At 42.8% G+C, this 21589-nt stretch overlaps 1 protein-coding gene across 1 annotated transcript in view; it reads left to right on the forward strand.

Annotated features, from left to right (window-relative positions):
• LOC111139712 (zinc finger protein 211-like) overlaps positions 1-21589 on the forward strand; it is an 83528-nt gene that overhangs the window by 13020 nt on the left and 48919 nt on the right. The window lies entirely within an intron of this gene.

A 21589-nucleotide genomic window follows, 5' to 3' on the forward strand; every position in this document is an offset into this window, starting at 1 on the left:
TGAAAATCCACAGTGGAGAGATCTCCCTTTAGTTGAAGTATGTGGGAATCTATACAGGAGCTGTGTTACACTTCTAACCTATCCAGGGCTCTTGCCAGGTTTATGTCACTGCCAGTTTCTGTGGAAAAGTTTTATCACCTCTACCACTCAGCGTTTACAGTGTGCATTAGTGCTTTAGTTACCACCACAGTGTGCTCAGGGAAGCTGACCTTTTTCCCTCCCTTTTGCTGGAGGAAATAGTGATTACTCTTAGCCCTTATAGGGCCTTCATTCTCTTCTCTTGTAGAAGTTAGAGCATGGCCCAGAGGACCCAAGCTGACTTCTGCTGGTAACTTGCCAAGAAGGACCACATTTTCAAGGATGTATTTGTTCTGTGTGACACTCCTCTTGGATTTTCCTGCCCTCCAAGTCACCAACCTGGGATCTCCCTGCCTCCTATTCCTTTAGATTTTGCAGTAATAAAGACTTTATTGTTTAAGCCATCTTTGCTCTTGGGGTTCTCTTCACTATGTGAGGTGATTTGAAAATGCCTGGGTTCTGTCGGCATTACGGAGTGAACACCTTTGTTGGGGTTCCCAATGCTTTGTGTGCCTCAGATGAGAGTCTGGAAAGAAAATAGCTCTCTTTCCAGCTTTTCCAACAATTTACATTGTTGCCTGAGGTCTCATAGGAAAGACTGCCAGGCCTTGTCCTAATTTGTGGACTGGGTTTCAGGATTTTTTTGTGGGCTCAGAGAACACCCTGAAGAGTCAGGAAATTGTGACAACCTTCAGTGGTTCTGAGAACTACAGGAATTGTTTTTCTTTTTCACAGTGGATGTCACATAACGCTCAGTAGTGTTGAGTCTCTACCCCAGGTGCTACAAAGGAGCCATGTACCCTGATACCAAGGATTCATTAGGCAAGTGTCATGGTGAGAAGACAGAGCCCCCGGGGAACTATAATTGGTACAGTAACAATGGAGGAGTCTGAAGCAAAGTAGACGGCACATGCCCCTTCTAGCATTGCATCAACAAATGCCCCAGTGACTGTGATTGTGCAGGATAGGTATGTATAGAAACTCAGGACCTCCAGGTATGTGCATCTTTTGTCGCTGAGATCTTTGATAAGCTACTGGTTCTGGTATATTCACCTAAAGCCATTTCTACACACATAGGAAAACAAGCATGCAGAGAAAGGAGATCCTTTAGTCCCTCGGTGTGGCTCTGTGACCTAGCCAGCATTCCTGTTCAGTGAGTGGTATGGATTTACTTAGTCATAAGTATTTGCTACCACTAAGGCAAGGCCACTTCTCCAAGGCCATCGGGAAAGAGATAGAGTCAATACAGGGCTGCAGAACCTGATTTTATGAAAAGAGGGAGGGACGTCTTTTGTGTTTTTTTGTTTGTTTGGAACTATTTCATAGAACTTTATTCAGGTTTTGTTTTTGTATTTGTTTTGTGTTTTTTTGTTTGTTTGGAACTATTCCGTAGGACTTGATTCAGGTATAATTGACATACAGTATATTCCACCTATTTGAGGTGTACAGTTTGTTAAGTTTTGATGTACATACAAATCTGCAAAACTTCATCATGATCATGATTATGACCATGTCCATCAGCCCTAATTTGCCTCACATCATTTTATAATGTGTCTTTCCCCTCTCCAGGCAACCTTTGATTTACCTTCATTTATAATAGTTTGTATTTTCTAGAATTTTATATGGTCTGAATCATAAAGTGTTTTTTTTTTCTGGTTTCATTCATGATTTGTAATTATCTTAAGATAATTAAGATAATTAATTCTTCAGTGATACTAATATAAGTGTTTCACCCTGTTGCTGCATAGTATCTTTTCTATGGATATACCATTTGTTTATCCATTCATCTGTTAGGAGCCTTTGGTACCTCGTTTGGGCGATTGCAAATAAAGCTGCTAGAACACTTACATATAATTTAATATGTACATATGTATTTTTCACTTCTCTTGGGTTAGTAACTCAAAGTAAAATGCCTGAGCCATAGGATAGGTGAATGTTTAACTTATTAAGAAACTACCAAAGAGGGACACCTGGATGGCTCAATGGGTTGAAGCCTCTGCCCTCGACTCAGGTCATGATCCCAGGGCCCTGGGATTGAGCCCCACATCTCTCTGCTCAGTGGGGAGCCTACTCCCCCCACCTCTGCCTGCCTCTCTGCCTACTTGTGATCTCTGTCTGCCAAATAAATAAATAAAATCTCTAAAAAAAAAAAAAAACTACCAGAGTATCCAAAATGATTTTTTGTTTTTGCATACCCATTGGTAGCACATGAGCATTCCAGTTCTTCAACATCCTTGCCAATACATGGCATCAGTCTTTTGATTCAGTCTTTGGAATTTACCTTTTTAACAAGCAAGCAGTAATTTTTTTTTTAAAGATTTTATTTATTTATTTGACAGAGAGAGATCACAAGTAGACAGAGAGGCAGGCAGAGAGAGAGAGAGAGAGGGAAGCAGGCTCCCTGCTGAGCAGAGAGCCCGATGCGGGACTCGATCCCAGGACCCTGAGATCATGACCTGAGCCGAAGGCAGCGGCTTAACCCACTGAGCCACCCAGGCGCCCCGCAAGCAGTAATTTTAATTACATTTCCCTAGGGATTTATGATGTTGAACATTTTTTTTCTTGTGTTTATTTGTCATCCATGTATCTTGATGTCTGTTCATATCTTTAGACTATTTTCTTTTTTATGAATTGCGGCTATTTTCTTTTTTGTTAACAAAGGAATAGCTTACGTTTATTCCTCAGGTGTTTCTGTGGTAAGTAGAAGGTAAGACTACATGCACCACACACTTTCAAGTTTAATCTACATTATTTACGTATTTTCCATCATGTTCTTAAGTCCAGACTTTCAGTGATACATGTAAGTCCTGGTTTGTAGTGTCTTTCAAGTTCGCTGGTGTAAATATTCCCACTATGGCAGATCTCAAGCTGCCAGTGTGATGTCACTGAGCACAGTTGGGAAGAGTTGCCAGAGACGTAGCATCCTGTTTCCACCCTTCTAATCCAGTAGCTGCAAATAATTTGTAGAACATAGGCAATAATAAAACATACTAAACTGATTAAGACATGACAAGTTGAGATTTACTAAAGCTATAATTAGGAGCTATAAACTGCACCATAGTTAAGATATACATGTTAATGTTTTGGAATATCCTTAACACCCCTGAAACCAAAAATTTCATTGAAAACACAAAAGAAGATCTATAATACTGATGACAATTCAGTTAAATACTTCAATTGTTGAAGAAAAAAAAAAAGCAGGCAAGATATTTGAAATACAGGAAATTCTTGGAAAAAGGCCAAACTTTGAAATTGTTTTTCTTGCAAAGTATCAGCAAGAATGCAAATTAACAGTTGAGATGCAATTTCCCAACACTTTATTTTGGGGTTAAAGCATGTTTTTATTGTGAACTTTATATGAAATTTTTTTTCATGTTTTTATTATGAACTTTATATGCTTTTATTATGAACTTTATGTGAAATTTATATCTTTGTTTTTGTTGACCAAAAAACGCAAGTAATCCATCATAATTCTCAGCTTGGGTTTCCATAAAAATGATCGGCAAATTTCAATAAATTTGAAAACATTCAGAGGGAACATTTGAAGTGTGGTTATGCTCTCTACATTCTTGATATTATCACCCATATTTTACTGAAGAATGAGTCTTAGCGTCTAATTTCTAGAGTTTTCCAGTGCATATAAATTAAAGTTCATTGAAATCTGTCACATTTCAGTTGCCTGTATTTGGTATTTTTTTAATAACAAGAATGTTAGTAGCACTCATGTTTGGAGAAGATAATAGCTGTCTGTTGTCTCCCTGCCTCAGATCCAGGGCTGGATCTCAGAGAACACATCTCGCTAGCTGTAATCACAGTTGTCTGCAGGCATCTGGCAGGGACTAAAATAATTTATGTAAATTTGTCCTCATGTATTTAAATGAAAAATTTAAAGTAAGTTCAAAGATGAAATAAGGAAAGGAAGTAGTAGGCAAAAGTCAGTAAGCAAAACAACAATTGAACCAATTGAATAAGAAAAAAGAAACGGGGTGCCTGTGTGGCTCAGTGGGTTAAAGCCTCTGCCTTCAGCTCTGGTCATGATCCCAGGGTCCTTGGATCAAGCCCCGCATCGGGCTCTCTGCTCAGTGGGGAGCCTGCTTTCCCCTTCTCTCTCTGCCTGCCTCTCTGCCTGCTTGTGATCTCAGTCTGTCAAATAAATAAATAAAATCTTAAAAAACAAACAAACAAACAAAAAAAAAAACGGAAAAGGGCCAGGAATCATTTTGAAGGTATATCAAGAATATATGTGTATATATATTTTTAAGATTTTATTTATTCATTTTTCAGAGGGAGAGAGAGCACAAGCAGGGAGAGTAGCAGGCAGGAGGAACAGGCTTCCCACTGAGCAAGGAGCCCGATGTGAGACTTGATCCCATGGAGCCTGGGATCATGACCCAAGCTGCAGGCAGGCACTTAACTGACTGAACCACCCAGGCGTCCCCAAGAATACATTAACATATAAATTAGGTAAGGTTCATTGACTTACAGCAAGTAACCAGTTTTGTTTATATCTGAGAAACCACAGTAGATATTTAAGAATCCTCAGTGGAATGTCATTTCACGGTAAGTTACTACCACCTTAGTCCTGTCTGTTAAAATCGCTATACTCGATGCCTGGGTGGCTCAGTTGGTTAAGCGGCTGCCTTCGGCTCAGGTCATGATCCCAGCGTCCTGGGATCGAGTCCCACTTCGGGCTCCTTGCTTGGCAGGGAGCCTGCTTCTCCCTCTGCCTCTGCCTGCCATTCTGTCTGCCTGTGCTCGCTCTCTCTCCTTCTCTCTCTCTGATAAATAAATTTTAAAAAAATCTTAAAAAAAAAATGGTTATTTCAAAAAAAAAGATTAGATGGATATGAAGTAGAAAAAAAAATCGCTATACTCACATAAGTGAAGTGAGTGAAGCCATCCAGTTGTCTGCTGGCAAATATTTTGCTGTTCTGTATGTTCTATTCAGTGCTTATTTCAACACCCTTTCAATAATATTCACTCTCAAGGTGAATTCAACAATTTATCACTTTACTCAGTTTCCCATGGGATACCTCAGAAGTTCAACCACCACATATAACCTCTACTGGCAAAACCCTGATTGGTTTTAGCTCTCCCCAGGCACCCACGTATTCCACTACACTGATGACATCCTCCTCCGAGGGAACTTGCTGGGCACACAGTATATGTGAACAATCACTGTTGCACTTGCAGAGAGCGAATGGGCTCTGGCCCCCCTCCCTGTAAAGTTCAAGGTCATGCCACCTCAGTGAGTCTTAGGTTCATCTAGTGTGCCTAAGGGCCACTGTACTCATGTTGTTAAAAGGCAACTTCTAATTTTGTCAGCTTCAGTCAGTCAGTTTTTTTTTAAAGATTTTATTTGTTTATTTGACAGAAATCACAAGTAGGCAGAGAGGCATGCGGGGAGGGGGCGGGGAAGCAGGCTCCCTGCTGAGCAGTGCGCCTGATGTGGGGCTTGATCCCAGGACCCTGGCAGAGGCTTTAACCTACTGAGCCACCCAGGCGCCCCAGCTTCAGTCAGTCTTGAGCGACCAAACCTAGTGATTCTTTCTGGCTCTGAAGGCAACATATTCTCCATTTACAAATACCTAAGGTTTATTATGCATTCACCCAAAAATTAGCCTACTAGTGGGATCTTTACAACAAAAAGCCCTAGATTCAGTTCAGATGGCCCTACAACAGTCCCATCTTTTAGTTGCCTACTGGCAACGTGGTAGAAGTTCTGTGCTCACCTCCTGTGTTTCTTAGAGTGTCTGGACCACTCGTGCAGACAGTTGGTTACCTGTAAGCCTTTCCGGTGCAGAAAGCTGCCTGCTTTGACCACATTACATGCCCTTTGAGGGACAACTGCTGGTTGCATGCTGAGCCCTTTTGGAAATGGAAGCTCTCCCAGGACCTGAACCTGTGCCACTCTGCACTCAGTTAGCCATTATTTCCTTGGTCATGAAGGCAACATCCCATAAGCTCAGCATGACCATCAAGGCTTTGATATGGGATGGAGTCCAACCGGGACCCGCTGGTGTATCCCACCTGAAAGAAGAGGGCTTTACCTGTCCTCAGTCTCTGGCCAGATCCCACAGTACTGAAGGAGGGCACCCTTCTCCTGGACCTTTGATTACCCGGGGATAGCTTTAGGACAACTAAGTGAACAACAAAGGGAGTCACATGCTTTATTGCTGATAATGCCACCAGTACATGTGGTGGAATTCTCTGAAGAGCTGCTGCTTTTCTTCCTTTAAACAGGACATCCCCAAAAATGGACTCAAGGGTCAATACAAGTGGCCTAACTCCAGGCAGTCACTTGGCATTGGGGAATGCCCTGGCCAACAGATGACCCCAAGGACACTTTACAGGCTCCTGTGTCATTGCCACTTCTAGTTCTTTGGTGCAACCAATGGCAATAATAAAATCTCATTCAAAACTTACCCCTCTGGGGTGAAGAACTTTACCCCAAAGGTACTAATTAAGATCACCTGTGTCTTTGCCCATGCCAAATTTCATGCTGTTAGGGCCTCATTTAATTCCAAAGCTGATAGATTGGGACAACTTTCAAATCCTTGGTTGAAAACTGTCAGACGACCCCATTCATCTTTCTTTGCAAAGCCCATTAGACCATGAAATATCAGTCCTAGAGGAACCTCAAACCTTGAAATTTGGGCTAAACTCAGAGGGCTTCCCCCACTCTCCTGTCATGGCCGACATGTGACACGTCAATGCACTCTATGTGGGAACACTGTCATTGGCAATACAATGGAGGGGCGCCGTCCCAGAGGGATCTCCTAAGGTCACCAGCAAATCAGTTTTATCAGGCGTCTGCCCGCCTCTGCCAGTGCCACTTATTATGACTTGACAGTACTGAATACCTACTCATACACCTTATTTGTCCACCCCACTACACGTGCCACTGATGGAGCTGCCATACAAAGCTTTACAAAAACACTCATGCCCTTTAGAGTTCCAGACATTACCAACATTGAATGAAGAAGCTCTCACTTTAGAACAAGGCATTCAACAGATGTTTCACCTTCCCTATCTGTCCCAGGCTGCTGGTCTTATAGAATGCCTCAACACTTAAATCTTTTGGAAATTATAGACAAGTGATCTTATAAATGGGTCTGCCTCCTACCACTGGACCTCATTATACTAAATCCCCAGGCCTTGGGTCCCTCTACTCAATATCAAAATGCACTGAAATCAGTTGCCTTCACCTCCCTTCTCCAGTGACATCTCACATATCAGCATCTACAAGGATCATATTGATTAGGCATTCCTCCCTCTTCCTCTTCCTCTTTTATCTGTCTTTTTTGGACTTGCCCCACTCCTGAGCAGGATGGAAGCCAGGTCAAGGCTTGAGTTACTGGGATATGATCATCTCACTATCGAGTGTCCCTTTGGCTATCTGCCAGAGTTATTTGGCACCCTGATAGGTGTTGATTTGCGTAGCCTATACCACATGCTTTGCCAAATAATCCTGGCTATAAAAGATACTTAATTTCGAATGCCTATAAAAATCTCACTTAGGGGGCGCCTGGGTGGCTCAGTGGGTTAAAGCCTCTGCCTTTGGCTCAGGTCATGATTCCAGGGTCGTGGGATCGAGCCCTGCATTGGGCTCTCTGCTCAGCAGGGAGCCTGCTTCCTTCCTCTCTCTCTGCCTCTCTGCCTACTTGTGATCTCTGTCTGTCAAACAAATAAATCTTTTTTTAAAAAAAATCTCACTTAGGAAGTAGGGATCATGTGTCCAGAGCTCATACCCACAGCAGTGTGAATACCAGAGAAGCCAAGAAAGACTAAAACCGGACTTATCTAGTAAGATACTCCACTAAGGAATGCACGTTCCCTCCAACTACATAGACCTGAAATGGGAGTATTACCCAGTCCACACTAAGCCCATGTGGTCAGCGCGCCCTCAGTGCCTCCGGTTATAGCACTCCCACAAGACAAATATGTCTCCCAGCCTTCCGGCTTCTCATAGCTTGGCTATACCTACTTTGTGTAGATAATAACATGGGCCTGGAACACTGCAGGCCTTGAGCAGACCCCATCTGGCAATGCAACAGCCATCTGGCTGTATTTTGGCACACTGACACCCATGCCCTTGTAAACCCCACTGCCACAGCCAACCACTGGTTAGTGCCATAATTTTGTTCCCATTTCACTGGCAAAATTTTGTGCAGTTGGACATGCCATAAGTTTTCCTTTAACTGCCCGACCATGTTGAAGCCTACTCAGATGATCTTTTTTTTTTAAAGATTTTATTTATTTATTTGACAGAAATCACAAGTAGACAGAGAGGCAGACAGAGAGAGAGAGGAGGAAGCAGACTTCCTGCTGAGCAGAGAGCCCGATGTGGGGCTCGATCCCAGGACCCTGAGATCATGACCTGAGCCGAAGGCAGAGGCTTTAACCCACTGAGCCACCCAGGCGCCCCTACTCAGATGATCTTAAACTTTGCTCATAGCAATACCCACACCCAATTGATCTATTTGGATGGGCACATTTCTAAACTTTGATTGTTCTCCTGGCCTTCCCTTCAAAAAACAACTCCCAACTAGTCAGGATGGTCACTGTAATGTCATGACCAAAATGCTTACTGACACATAGAAATTTTTGGTTGCTCATGTCAAATGCTAAGACCAAGATTTGAGCCCCCAAGGACTATTTTTACAAAGACCCCTCATTTCCGCAGGCATATTTTGCTCCACCTCAGACTTCTCTTCATTTGATTTGCACCATCTCCATTTGGGGGCTAAATACAAACTTTGACCTTCTGCCAAAAAAAGTTCTGTATCTTGATTGTGGAGGTAATTAATGAATCGACACCTATGATGAAAGTGCACAGAACTACACACACACACACACACACACACACACAAGCACGTGTAAAATGGTAACTTTGAAAAAGGTCTGAAGACTTAACCAATGTTAAATTCCCAGTTTGATATTAAGATTATGTCAGATGTTACCATAAGGGAAACTAAGTGAAAGGTATTCTGCACTATATTTGCAACTCCCTGTGAATCTGTAATTATTTCGAAATAAGACATTTTTTAAAATATGATGTGTCTGTCTTGCTAAATCTTTCCCACAGCTTCCTAGAACAGTCAGACTAAATCCAAGTTTCTCATCATAGCCTGTGAAAACATGTTCGTCAGCCCCTTCCCTTCATCCTCCAACCATCACTCTCCTCTTCCAGCCCTATTGGCCTTCACTTGATTCCAAACATGCCAAGTTCTCACTAGCTTTGGAGTCTTGGTACTTGCTTTTCTCTTTGCTGAGAATCTTTCCTCACCTTTGCACTGGGATAGGGTCTTCACTGAGCTGTATAATATCATCTGTTATTTAATGTCTGCCTCACTTTCTGTGCTGTACAGTTTTATGTCCATTTTTCCACTTTTACAGACATGAACCCTGAAGCCTGGGAAGAATAGATGTGACCAAGGTCAGCCAGCTGGTAATGGTCACAACTCAGATGATTTAGAATCCGTCTGTCCCCAGAGTCAAACACTTAGCTCCTCGCCCCCTCCTGCCCCCTTTCACACATGAACTGGAATTAGATAAGAAGATAAAGAGCCAAGCAATCCAGTTCTAAGCTTCGCCTTCAGTTATGTTATGAAGACAATAACATCTTGAGGTTATGTTTACTTAAAAAAATAATGAAATAAAATATAAATGGAAATGCAAAAGACCTATAAGAGTCAAAACATATTCTTTAAAATAGAACAGATTTGGACCTTAAAGATCTGATTTCAAAACCCATCAATATCAAAAGCATTATAATTCGTATGGATGTGTGCATCATCTTTATCAACAACTGCCTGACAGAGATCTAAAGCTCTCCCTCTGAGTTGTTAACGACTAACAAGAAATATGAAGCCTGGAATGTGACTCTGGGTGCCCAGTTCTGATGGGCCAGCCTGAGGTGAAGGAATCAGAAATTTGTTCCTTTCCTCTGAGCGTTACTAATTGGGGAAAGATTGAGGGCCACTGGGAGAAGGAAGAGAGCTTTTCAATTCACACTGTGGTCTCCTTCACCGAAATATCAATCTCTTTTTCCCTGTCCTGCCCCAGACCCTGCCCCATCTGCTTCCCTTTAAATGAGCTACACCATTTCCCAGTGAGGAAATTCTGGCCTCTCTTTACCACTCCTACCAACCACTATACATATGCCCTTGGGTCACGTTGTCACAGTGCCCACAATAAGGATCACATGCACATCCTTCTTCTTGGCCTGAGTCACCCATAGTGTGCGTCTCACATGCCTCAGAGTCCAGCAACTTCCGGATCTCGTGTCCGTGCCTGATTCAAGCCACTGAATCTCCTACCATGTGTCTTCTGCTGGGTCATCACATACTTCCCCCTCATTTTGGTAATACTTACATCCAGACCTTGATAACTGTACTTTCGTTTTCTTTACGTATTCCACAGTGATGTTTAGTAGCATTGTGTGTTAGTTACTTTCACAAGCATAAACCAGAAGAATACCCATTCCCACAGGCCGGATCACGACCTTAGCTCTTTTATGCTTTCTGTTTCATTCTTGTATCCTTTGCCTTTCAGATCTCATCTTCATTCTGATCGTCTGACTCACTAATTAATTCTGTAAATATCTCATTCTATTTATTCTACAAGACAGTCCTGTCTTTTTTTTTTAAGATTTTATTTATTTATTTGACAGAGAGAGAGATCACAAGCAGGCAGAGAGGCAGGCAGAGAGAGGGGGGGTTGCCGGCTCCCTGCTGAACAGAGAGTCTGATGTGGGACCCAATCCCAAGACCCTGAGATGACCCAAGCCAAAGGCAGCAGCTTAATCCACTGAGCCACCCAGGCGCCTCCCAGTCCTATCTTTATAAATGTTTTCCATGACCAACATTTTCCTAATTCTTTTTGGCATATCTTCTTCCTATGGCTTCTGTCTTTCTTCATCTCCTTGATTATTTTTTAAAAGATTTATCAATTTGTTTTAGAGAGAGAGAGCAAGTGGGGAAAGGGGCAGAAGGAGAGAGAGAATCCCGAAGCAGACTCCCCTTTGAGCGTAGAGCACGACGCAGGGCTCCATCTCACAACCCTGAGGTCATGACCCAAGCAGAAACCAAGAGTTGCTAACCAAGTAAGCCACCTAGGCAGCCCTCCTTGATACTCTATTTGCTTATTTGAATTTATTTGTACTCTTCCATCACTGTTTTCCAGATGTCATATATTGTTTACTATGATTTTTTTGTGATTTTTTCCATATCTAATTACTTTCACTGGATATATGAGATGCTCTGTCTCATGTGCATATGGAGGAAAGGCCAAAATCAGGCTATGTGCTCTGGCAGATGCAGTGAATGTGGAACAAGGGCAGGGATCAGAGAAGGGAGTCCCGCTCCCTCTATACTAGGCAACCAGGTCATCGATTTTCAGCTTAACTTGGCCAGGGTGCACGTATCACCTGAACTGTCATTAAAGGTCTGTGGGAGGAAAGAGAACGGCACAACAGCCCAGGGGCAGCTGATAGCCTGACTGACCACTCCTCCAATCCTCTTGACCTGATATTGCTGCCTATTCCAGCACCACAGACAGGAGGTGGTACATGAAGGTATTGGCTGTCCCGCCCTGTAGGTGGTAAACGAAATGGCTTTCTTCAGCTTGTCCTCAGCTCTGGGCTCTCATCCAGACAGGTCCGAGATGGCCTGCATTTCCCTATATTTTGGAACAGGACTCCGGAATTTGCTCTCATCTGTGCTTTCCTCTAACTTCTAATTTCTCTATCTTGATTTTGGGTTGTAGGCAGCAGCCCTTGAAAGAGCACTACCTCTCCTGGATCCCAGAGCCATCTCCACATCTCCGCTCTATACTTCCTTCTGTGGTTCATCTGACACTGCCCTCTCTACGGCCACCATGGCTGTTTAGGGCACAGACTCTCATATCTGTGATATTTATTTCAAACAGACACATAAGTAATGAGAACTTACAAGTGCCCGGCTCTATATAAACCACTCCGGATAGAGTATAGAAAAAAATCTTCTGTCTGTGAGTTGGTTAAATTCTATGGGGAGTGACAGATGATAAACAAGACAAGTAAGAAGAATATAGTTTGTCTGATGAAGGTCATTGCTGTGGAGAAAAATAAAGCAAAGAGGGTGACTAAAGACTGCCTGATGGGAGTGGGGTCCCAAGATGGGAGGAAACATGTCCGTTGCAGACCTGGACAGAAGTTGAGGAGCAAAGGGAGGGGGAAATAAAGACCAAAGACAAGAGTGAGGCTGCCAGTGAGACGTGTGGGAGCCTGTGAGGCTGTGGCAGGGGGCGCCGCTGAGGCAGACAGGCCACTGAAGCCGGATCAACAGGATCTCTGGGCTGCTGTCAGGAAGCTGGTTTCGCAGTGTCTGTGACACTTAGAGCGGTCCAGGGGCCCTGCCGTTCTCCACACTTGCTCCTGTCTTTGGCGAGCAAAGTACCTAAGCAGAGAGCAAGTGTATAAACTCAGGACAAGTTACAGACGTTTTATGTCTGTTGAATCTGGTGACATAAAAGCCCTTAAACTTTGTATGCCTTTGTTTTCTCTTTGGCTTTGCATTTCTGCTAACTCATTTTTATTGCATTTTTGTGAAACCGTGAGTCTGCAACATTTTAGGGTGTGGGGAGGTCCTTTGCCAAGGGCGGTTTGCACTGTGGCAGAGTGACTCTGGAAGCCATTGGGGAGTTCTGCAGGGGAAGGACGTGGTCAGATGGTTTATACAGGGTCCTTGTGACAGCTACTTTGAGGACAGAAAACTGGCAGGAGGACAAGAGCGGACCCCACCAATGAGGCGTGGTGGGGGCTGCACAGTATGAGGTGGGGTTGTTTCACTGTGGATATGGCTTGAAAGTAAAGGACAGACATAATGTTTGGATTGCCCCATAGCTCCCTTCCCTTACTGTGCCTTCTGCTTCCCCAACTCTCCCTCATCTTGTATGAATGACTGGTGGTCATTCCCACTACAAAGAGTCAGGAAACAGAAATGCTGGCTTTCCAAAAGTCTATTCCTGCCACTTTTCCTGCACCCCACCCAGCCTCGTTTCAAACCAGGGATCTCTCCCCGTTGTAACTCCTCCATCTCTGACAAATGAGTCTCAGACATCGTGCACTTTCTCAACATAAAATAAGAATCCATCTCTCCCTTTCCATTGAAATGACCTTAGTCTCAGCCCTTGTGGCCTTTTCTCTGGACTAGGAGCACCTCCTGGAGGTGCAAGTCCCCTTCTCACCAGCCTGGGATTGACGCAGGGAGAAAGAACAGTAGCCTTGTTCTCTGCCAAACTTGCCATCCACAAATCTCGGAAAATTAGAAAGTATTAGCAAGTTTGTGTGAGACTCACCTAAGACAAAACTTGGCCACAATTTATGTGAGACTAGTGTTAATCTTTCTATTTCCATTCTGTGGCAGTCTTGTTACATTTCACTGCAGAAATAGTGTGTTCCGAGGCACCTGGGTGGCTCAGTCAGTTAAGTGTCTGCCTTCACATCCAGTCATGATCCCAGGATCCTGGGATCAAGTCCCACATGACGCTCCTTGCTCTGCAGGGAGTCTGCTTCTCTCTGTACTTCTCCCCCTGGCTTGTGCTTTCCTTCTCTCTCTCTCTCGCTCTCTCTCTCTCAAATAAATTTTATTTTTTAAAAGATTTTATTTATTTATTTGTCATGGAGAGAGCACAAGCAGGGAGAACAGCAGGCAGAGCAGGCAGAGGGAAAAGTAGGCTCCCCACTGAGCAGGGAGCCTGATGTGGGACTCAATTCCAGGACCCTGGGATCATGACCCAAGCCGAAGGCAGATGCTTAACCGACTGAGCCACCCAGGAACCCCCATAAGAGACTCTCAGTCATAAGAAACATACTGAGGGTTGCTGGGGGTGGGGTGGGGGAGGGCACGTGATGTACTGAACTATGGGTATTATATAAGATTGATGAATCACTGACCTCTATCTCTGAAGATAATAATACATTATATGTTAATTATTGAATTTAAATAAAAAATCAAAAATTTTTAAAAAGAGAGTGTGTTTGTGGTCAGCTGTCCCTGCAGCAGGGATATTTTGGGGTTTTTAAAGATTATTTATTTATGTATTTATATGAGAGAGAAAGCAGGAGCAGGGGGAGGAGCAGAGGGACAAGCGGACTCCCCACTGAGCATGGGGGTCTGAGCTCTGGCCAGGGCGGGGCCCGGGCCAGAGGCAGGCAGGGGCTCCATCCCAGGACCCTGAGATCATGACCAGAGCCGAAGCTAGACACTTAACCAACTGAGCCCCCCAGGGGCCCTTCTAGGTTGTTCTGTGATAACATATTGGAGAGGTGGAGCTGGAGTCAGATGAAGATTCCATCAGGGATTTCATCAGTGAGCCTTTTTATCCAATCACATCTGTGAATGCATCCTTGAACCCACACCCTATAAAAGGGAGGAGTCTTAGGAAGACCGGTCCCAATGAATCCAGCGCGGAGAGTGAGTCACAGAGCTGCTCGCTTTCAGCCCAGGATTGCCCAGTTTGAAGTTCAGTCTTCTTGAGGTGAGTTTGCAGGATGAAAGGAAGATTTCTGATTTTGTGTGTGTGAGTATCCATGCATGTGTATGTAGGCACAGCTCTGGGAGGAAAATTCCTAGGTGCAAAGTTACAGGGATCCCTCAAGTGTGGGGGACGATCTATTGTGTCAGCTTCTCTATAAAACCTGGCCTGATTGCAGGGGACCTCTCCTTGTGAAAGTCTTCTTGTATGACTCTGTTATCGCGTGAATTTTATGTTTCTAGTAATTCATTTTTTTAAAGATTTTATTTATTTATTTGACAGACAGAGACCACAAGTATGCAGAGAGGCAGGCAGAGAGAGAGAGAGGAGGAAGCAGGCTCCCTGCTGAGCAGAGAGCCCGATGCGGGGCTCGATCCCAGGACCCTGAGATCACGACCTGAGCCGAAGGCAGAGGCTTAACCCACTGAGCCACCCAGGCGCCCTGTAGTAATTCATTTTTTTAAAGATTTTATTTACTTATTTGACAGAGATCACAAGTAGGCAGAGAGGCAGGCAGAGACAGAGAGGAGGAAGCAGGCTCCCTGCTGAGCCGAGAACCCGATGCGGGGCTCGATCCCAGGATCAGGACCTGAGCGGAAGGCAGAGGCTTTAACCCACTGAGCCACCCAGGTGCCCCTCTAGTAATTCATTTTTTTTTTAAGATTTTATTTATTTATTTGTCAAAGAGAGAGAGAGCGAGCACAGGCAGACAGAGTGGCAGGCAGAGGCAGAGGGAGAAGCAGGCTCCCCACAGAACAAGGAGCCCGATGCGGGACTCGATCCCAGGACGCTGGGATCATGACCTGAGCCGAAGGCAGCTGCTCAACCAACTGAGCCACCCAGGCGTCCCTAATTCATTTTTTTTTTTAAATGAAGCTCTTTCTTTCCTTTTTTAAAAAAATATTTTATTTATTTATTTGACACAGAGAGAGAGATCACAAGTAGGCAGAGAGGCAGGCAGAGAGAGAAGGGGAAGCAGGCTCCCTGCTGAGCAGAGAGCCTGATGCGGGACTCGATCCCAGGACCCCAAGATCATGACCTGAGCCAAAGGAAGAGGCTTAACCCACTGAGCCACCCATGCACCCCTTCTAGTAATTAATTTTTATTACAACTTGTGGACATATTGGCCAACAGCAGATTGGGATGAGTGGGTAGGAGCTAAAATTTAAAAGTGAAGTGTCAGCAGACTTTACTGAGTGCTTATCATGCACCAGCAAATACTCCAATAGGGCTTCATATGTATTAACTCTTTTCGCTCCCATCCCAACTCTGGGTGCTGGGTGTCATCAGAGATCAGAGCCGCCATGACATAGACGAGGACTGATGGGTAATGTGCCTATAGTCACAAAGCTCGTGAATGCCAGACTCCAGATTAAGAACCCTGCCAGCCTGGGCTTTGTTTTGAGATATAATTTTGATGTATAATATTATGTTAGAGGAGTACAACATATTATTCAATATTTGTATATATTGCAAAATGATCACCACAGTAAGTCTGGTTAACGTCTGTCATCTTACATAGTTTCAATTTTTTTTCTTGTGATGAGAACTTTCTTTTTTAAAGATTTTATTTATGTGAGAGAAAGAGTGTGTGAGAGGGAGAGAGAGAATTAACGGGGGAGGGACAGAAGGAGAAGTAGATTTCCCACTGAGCAGGGAGCCCTGTGATCACCCAGGACCCTGGGTTTACAACCTGAGCCGAAAGCAGACGCTTAAGGGACTGAGCCATCCAGGGGTCCCTGTCATGAGACTTTTTAAAAAAGATTTTATTTGAGAGAAAGAGCACAAGTAGGCAGAGGAGCAGGGAGAGGGAGAAGCAGACTCCCTGATGAGTAGGGAGCTTGATTTGGGGCTTGATCTCAGGACTCTGGGATCATGACCTGAGGCAAAGACACTTAACTGACTGAGCCACGCAGGCACCTCTGATGAGAACTTTTAACATGACAGTCAGGTTTTAATTCCAGGGTCTTAGCTCTAATAATGCTCTACACCTGTGTCTGTGTAGGATTAAGTGATGTCTACAAATGTAAGGTAATCCAGAAAAAGAACCTGGGGGAAGGGGCAGATGAAGAAGAGGACGTGGCTTCTACAGAAGAAAGGAGAGAAAGGGAGGGAGGCTGATGTATGTGGATATAAAGAACCAGCCACAACACCTAAGGTGGGGCTGGAGGGGTGAGATGGCCCTGGCAAGACCAAGAAGGTCTTGGTATTTTTCTTGAGGGCTAGAAGGAGGAATAGAGGGGATAAAATGGAGTGTGACCTGACCAGTTGAGGATTTTAGAAAGGTTGATTTGAAGCCTTGTGATAAATGAATTAGGAAAAGCCAAGAATGTGTTCAACTTTCTCATATTGGATTTTTCCAGAATCCGCTGCCTCATTAACCGATGGGATCAGGGTGGCTGGCTAGTCTGATCAGAGCTTGACACAAATCATGAAATGACATCGACTAACAAATTAATTAGGTCTTTGTGTGCCCACATTTTAATCCTGCCACTCATATTTTTCTGATTTTTGTGGCATGAAATTTGTTTATCTATTTGAGAGAGTGCAAGTGAGAGCGGCCAGGACAGGAGTAGTGGGAAGGGGCAGAGGCAGAGGGAGGAGCAGACTCCCTGCTGAGCTGGGTTCAATCCCAGACTCTGAGATCATGACCTAAGCCAAAGGCAGACGCTTAACCAACTGAAAAACCCAGATACCCCTGAAATTTGTTTTTTAAAAAAAATCTTTGGAATGTTAACTACATACAAAATGGGCGAGGGACACTAAAATAGAGCAATAATATAGAAATAGAATTAAATCTGTTTATTTATTTATTTATTATTCATTTGACATCCCAGTGGTGTGCCTGCAGTTTTCCAGGTAACAGTGATGTGCAGACAGAAATCAATATTGAGCAATGCAAACTCAATTTGATCTCTACTGGATCCTACACTTGAGTGGAAGGGATTAGAAATGAATCAACGTAACACTGTAACTTTGAAAAAAGCAGTGAAGCAGGGACAAATGTTTTTCACAAGGAAGGATAGTTGTTAATAGGGGAAAAAAACAGCAAAGAAAAAGTTTCCTAAGAAATGTATCACTGGGCACCAGGGTGGCTCAGTGGGTTAAGCGGCTGCTTTCAGCTCAGGTCATGATCTCAGGGTCCTGGGATCGAGTCTCGCATCGGGCTCTCTGCTCAGCGGGGAGCCTGCTTCCCTCTCTCTCTCTGCCTGCCCCTCTGCCTACTTTTGGTCTCTCTCTGTCATATAAATAAATAAAATCTTTAAAAAATAAAAAAAAGTGGGACGCCTGGGTGGCTCAGTTGGTTGGGCAACTGCCTTCGGCTCGGGTCATGCTCCTGGAGTTCCCACATGGGGTTCCCTGCTCTGTGGGGAGTCTGCCTCTCCTTCCAACCCCCCTTCTCATACTCTCGCTCCTTCTCTCTCATTCTCTCTCTTTCAAATAAAAGAAAAAAAAAACTTTGAAAAAAAAATGTGCCGCTCGAGTGGCGCCTGCGTGGCTCAATGGGTTGAGCCTCTGCCTTTGGCTCAGGTCATGATCCAGGGATCCTGGGATTGAGCCCAGCATCAGGCTCTCTGCTGGGAGGGGAGCCTGCTTCCCCCGCCTCTCTGCCTACTTGTGATCTCTCTGTCAAATAAATAAAATCTTAAAAAAAAAGAAAAAAAAAAGAAATGTATCACTGGACTGACACAGTGAGCATAGCTGGGGGGCCGTGGGTGGGGTGGGTGCATCGTACAAATGTTTGTGTCTGAGGTAGGAGGGGTTTTGACACAGGATGAGGTCATTTGTATGGATTCCCATCTGTCTCTTCTGTTTCATTCACTTTATTCTCAAAATTTTTCTAAGAGTTTCTTTTCTTACAATAACTGGCAGAACATATTTGTACCAGATCATTGCCTTTATTCAATTGTATGTCCAATTATAATTTTAGACTCCATTTGCTGTTTAAAATTGAACATTTTATTGCAGTGGAATGCTCATACAGAAAATGAAAAAGTAGTGAAAGTAGATAGCTTGGTGGATTTTTATAGAGAAACACTTCTGAATAACCGCCTCTAAGATCAAGAGGTGGAATGTTGCCATCTGAAACTGGAAGTCCGGCATCCCAGGAATCGTATTTAGTTCTGGGATGGGGTCCTTCTATGGAGCCCTCCATATATGTACCTACCCCGGGATCTACTATTGTTTCCAAAAGTAACCAACATCCTAAATAATACTGATAATATCTATATGCTTTTGAAGTGGCATAAATGGGAATAAACAAAATGTATATTTTGGTTTCTGCATTATTTCATTCAACATTTTGATTTATGGCTATTTCATGTTGTAGGAAACAGTTCATTCACTTTCAGCACTATCAATGAATGATCATTCAATGATCAATGCTAGTCATACGAATAATCATATGACTCTATGAGTTAATGATAATCTATTCCATTTAATGTTGGACATTTAGATTGTTTACGATTTGAGAATTTTATGAATTATAATGTTATAAACATTCAGATATGTCTGTGATGTAGGTGAGTACATTTTTCTGTTGAACAAATGCCCTGGAATAACACTGACGGTCACATCCTGAATACATAAACACAGACTTAGTCGATACCAGTCACAACATTTCCACAGTGAGTACTCACCAGTAGTGACCAAGAGTGCTAGGTGTTCCAGTCCATGTCAACACTCAGTCTATTTGATTTTTGTCTTTCTGGCAGTATTTTATAGCATGCTATGGTAGTTTTGTTATAAGATATCTGCCTTTGACAAGTATTTTGACCATTTTCCTAGAAATCAATCTTCTGTTTCATTGATTTGAAAAAGTTTTTGCAAACTCATTCTGTGTTTTACCTATATATTGAAAATATCTGGGCGCCTGGGTGGCTCAGTGGGTTAAGCCGCTGCCTTCGGCTCAGGTCATGATCTCAGGGTCCTGGGATCGAGTCCCGCATCGGGCTCTCTGCTCAGCAGGGAGCCTGCTTCCCTTCCTCTCTCTCTGCCGCCTCTCTGCCTACTTGTGATCTCTGTCTGTCAAATAAATAAATAAAATCTTTAAAAAAAAAAGAAAGAAAATATCTTCTCTACTGTGCTGCATTTTTTAAATGAATAAATGACTTCACTTGATGAACACTACCTCTCATTTTAATGTAGTCCAGTATGTCGGCCTTTTCCTTGGGAAAAGAACTTCCTGCTGAGTTCTTTCTGTAATGTCTAAAAGACAGCTTTTTCTACTTACTATAAGTTCTTAAATATATTCTTCCAGGTCGTCTTCTAGAAGCTCTATTTTACATTTCTCAGATTTTTAAAACCCATCTAGAACTAATTTTTGTAAATGGGGTAGGATGGGGGTCAAGATGGATTTCCCCCTTTATGAATATTCAGTTGACATAGCACCATTTATTGAAGACAAAAAATAAGCTTTCCTGTCAGCACATGCACTTCAGTGTCATGTTTTATAGAAAGCAGGTGACCGTATAGATAACAATCTACATAAGGCTAACATTCTGCTCTGTTGCCTTATTTGTCTATCCTTGTGCCATTGTCAAGGAGTGTTAATGAATATAGTCTCATAATCAGTTTTGTTTTGTGATTCTGCTCTGTTGCCTTATTTGTCTATCCTTGTGCCATTGTCAAGGAGTGTTAATGAATATAGTCTCATAATCAGTTTTGTTTTGTGATTATGTAAATCCTCAAACATTATTATTCCTCAGAATTATCTTGGGTATTTTTTTTTCTAATTTATTATTTTTTATTTTATTTTATTTTTTTAAATTATATTTTTTATTATGTTCAGTTAGTCTTGACTATTCTTAGCCTATTTATGTCTACATAATTTTAGAATCAGCTGTCAGTGTTCACACACACACACACACACACACACACAGACAAACCACTTGTTGGATTTCCAATGACATAGCATTGAATTTATACAGCAACTTGGGGATAATTGATGTTTTCCAGTTGGAATTGAGTCTTGCAATCCACAAACATAGCTACTCTTTATACATATAATATCTGTAATATTGTGTATTTCTTTAAAGGGCTTGCACATTTTCATTGAATTTTTCTTAGATATTTTATGTTTAATGGCGATATATAGAGTTGAGTATTTTTTTAAATTTAATTTTCAGCTGCTAGTGTCATAATGTAATCCGAACGATTTTGGCAAATTGGTCTTGTATCAGACATCTTGCAAAAATTCACCTTGCCTAATATTTGTAGAATGTTTCATACTTTCTTGGAAACAAAATCAGGACATGTATAAAATAATGATATTTGAAATATTTTCTTGCCTTTTTTACTGACTAAAGAGTAGTCCAATGTTGCATAGAATTGGCAGTGGCCATCCATCTCTCAGTTTTAAGGGGAAAACATTTAAGGATGAGTTTGGGTGTATTTCGCATACTTTATGACATGAAGGAAGTTCTCATTATCCCCAGTTTACTAATATCTTTTGGTAATGAACACCAACTTTCATTAAACACCTTTAATGTATCCAAGGAGATGATTATATTGTGTTTTTCTAAACTCTATTCATGTGGTAATTGACTTTTTAATTTTAACCCAACTTTTCATTTTGAAAGTAAACCCCAATTGGGGCACCTGAGTGGCTCAGTAGGCTAAATGTTTGCCCTCCACTCAAGTCATGATCCCAGATCAAGCCCCGCATTGGGCTCCCTGCTCAGCGGGAGCCTTTCCTCTCCCCATGCATGTGCTCTCTCTCAAATAAATAAATTTTTTTAAAGATTTTTTTATTTATTCATTTGACAGATAGAGATCACAAGTAGGTAGAGAGACAGGCAGAGAGAGAGGAGGAAGCAGGCTCCCCACTGAGCAGAGAGCCCGATGTGGGGCTCGATCCCAGGACCCTGGGATCATGACCTGAGCCGAAGGCAGAGGCTTTAACCCACTGAGCCACCCAGGCGCCCTGCAAATAAATAAATTTTTTTAAAAACTTAAAAAAAGAAGGTAAACCTCACTTGTTTTGTGATTT

Source organism: Enhydra lutris, unplaced genomic scaffold (genome assembly GCF_002288905.1).
Source record: "Enhydra lutris kenyoni isolate GAN:26980312 unplaced genomic scaffold, ASM228890v2 scaffoldscaffold114, whole genome shotgun sequence".
Lineage (NCBI taxonomy): Eukaryota > Metazoa > Chordata > Mammalia > Carnivora > Mustelidae > Enhydra > Enhydra lutris.